The sequence below is a fragment of the Grammomys surdaster genome, unplaced genomic scaffold (assembly GCF_004785775.1).
Source record: "Grammomys surdaster isolate TR1022 unplaced genomic scaffold, NIH_TR_1.0 126398, whole genome shotgun sequence".
Taxonomy (NCBI): Eukaryota; Metazoa; Chordata; class Mammalia; order Rodentia; family Muridae; genus Grammomys; species Grammomys surdaster.
The window spans coordinates 595,270-598,050 of record NW_021621192.1 but is presented as its reverse complement, the minus strand read 5'-3'; the positions used below and the strand labels follow the sequence as shown (position 1 = coordinate 598,050).

Genomic DNA, 2,781 nt, shown 5'->3' with positions numbered 1-2,781 from the left:
CACACACACACACACACACACACACACACACACACACACACACACACTTCATATTCTGAACATTGTGAAGTCCCAGGTCAAGGTCTTCTGGCATCTGGTGAGTTTCTCTTTGCCATTCCTCTTGTGGAAAGCAGAAAGCAGAACAACATGTACAGGACAGGAGATTATGGGGTGGGAAGAATGCCCAATCTATTCTTTAAGAGGAAACTTCTCTAGCGGCAACCACTTCTGGGGGTACAGCATCCATCTCTGCTACAGTCAGAGCCCTCAGTATCTAATCATCTCTTAAAGCCCCCACTTCTACATGTGACATTCAAGATTAAGACTTCATCATTAACTCCAGAAAAACTGTTCAAGCTGTAATCACCATCCTTCTGTTTTCATATAGCTTATTTTTTAAAATTATTTCTCTTCTTTTCTTCCCTTTGAAACTTAGTTCATCTCTGTTTTAGCATCATTGTCTCCTAAGATTAGCTATGCTATAAAAATCCAACTTGTAAACTTGTAATACTATACCACAAATTTTGCTTTATAATATTTTCATTACTATAAAGATACAAGAACTTTAATTTCTGTTGTCATTTCTTCTTAGAAGGTTTGTTAGCTATATATTTATGATGTTAATGGGGGCTATTTTAATTCACATATCTGAAGGTTCAAATGAAAGATTAAATGGCCTCACCACTCAGGCACAGCATACTTAGCATGCAAGCATGAATGTTTGTAGATCAAACCATGAATTAGAAATCTAGAGTACTGATCAAGGTCCTAGAATGTTCTTGGAGGACACATGTTCATTGTCCTAAGAACCTCCCACTAGTTCCCACCAATTCTAGATCCACAGCACATCCTAAGACCAGTAGCTAGAACCAAAGGTTTTCCTGTGAACCTGTGGTGATACCCTTTCACAATGTAGTATGGTGAATGCTATTTTAATGGAGTATTTAAGATCTTTTAAATAGCTATATTACAAAAGTACATTTTTAGATTTATGTAATCCCCCACAATTTTCCTTATTTGCTTTCTCTTACTCCCTTTTCCACCACTCTTTTTTTTTTTTCTGTTTTTGAGACAATTTTTGTTTTTGTACTCCTGGCTGTCTTGAAACTCACTCTGAAGTCTTGAACTCAGAGATCTCTGTTCTCTGCCTCCCAAATGCTGGTATTAAAAGCATGTGCCACTGTGCTTGGCTTTCTTCTTATTATATTATATATTTGAAGTTATTTTCCTCTTACTGAAGCCTGGGATTTTATGATAGGTCTTTGGTGACAGGTTCTCTCTTATAGTTTATCTTTAAACATCTTGATTCTACCCCTGTTCTAAAAACAATATTGTAGCATAGATCTTGCTGTGTTGACAAATGTTTTCTATCAGAAAGTTTGAAGGTGATATTTTTCAGTTGCCTGTTTTCCATTTTTGCTAAGAAATCTGTTGTAAGTCTGCCATTTTTTGGTCAATGCTTTCTTCATATTGTTTCACTAATTTAAAAACTATCATTCTTTCTCTATTTCTTTTATACTCTGAAAATCTAATATAAACATTACATGCATGAGCTCATTTTGGATGTCACATGTATGGATTGCTTGCTTATATTTTGCAGCCATTATTCATATAGTTGTTATAGGGTGTCTATTCTTTCTATCTCTTCACTCTTAGATGAAATATGTTGCCTTAATGTACAATTGTATTGTCCTGTGTTTCACAACTTTTTATTTATATCTTCTGTGTTGGTTTACATGACTCTTGGTACTGAACTCTTGGCTTGAGTTTTTGATGCATATCCAAGTTCACATTATTTATACTTTCTCCTTTTAATCAGCACATTCCAATATCATTTTATTACAATATATACTGAATACATGTAAACATGCATATGTGTGTATATACACAAAAGACCATTCAATGTCGCAAGTTCCATTTTGCCAAATCATCCTATTATTGCCTTTTCCCCCACCCGTATGATGCATTTATCCTCTTAAACACTGCACACATAGTGGTTCTGTGTATGATAATTCAACATAAATTTGCTGCAAATTACTTATGCTGATTCAATTATTTTCCCTTCATATTTTCATCTTTTTTAAAACGATGCTATGGCCAGATCTGTAGTGTATTTGAGTTCCTAATTTTGACAGCTTTCCTTCAGAGAGAATTTGTTTTCAGTTGAGAGGATGTGGTGCTCGCTTCAGCCATTCCTTGTCTATGGCCCCAACTATTCTCTTATCCCATCAAGAGTGCTCTCATAGCAAAAAGGAATCTTCTTTAAGACATCCTAGTCTATCAGACTGACAGCTGTAGTTTCCTTTAAAGAAGGTGTGTGCATGCATATGTCTTTATGTCAGTGAGTCATTTTTTAGAAAATAAAAATGAAATTACACTCTTATTTTTGTGAGACTAAAATTTTCTTCAAGAGTAACCATATCCACACTTAGTAATCTTTCATATGATGAGCTTTTCAAAATAGGTATCTTACAGTCACTCTACAAACAAAAAAACCTATCTTGCACTAACAATAGTAGGTGTAACTTTTTGTCCATCAATAACAAAAATGAAAAGAAATTTTGAATGAAAAGAAATTAATACAATCATAAATCCCTCCCATTTCATTTTAGATGTGTCAGGCAAGCTGTTAGTTATTAGAATGCAAATATAAACAAAGGATTCACAATCCAACATCAAAAGCTGAGAAAGAACCAGAGAAAAAGGGACATAGAAAAGTCAAATTTCCAAATTTCCTTTTGTGCCTGAAAAATAGTTACTAAGCTAATGAGGTATATATAT

General features: G+C 34.2%; 1 protein-coding gene across 1 annotated transcript in view; it reads right to left on the bottom strand.

Moving 5' to 3' along the window:
* The window catches only part of Epha6 (EPH receptor A6), a 900,945-nt gene that overhangs the window by 320,113 nt on the left and 578,051 nt on the right, over nucleotides 1-2,781 (bottom strand). The gene's annotated exons all lie outside the window — the stretch shown is intronic.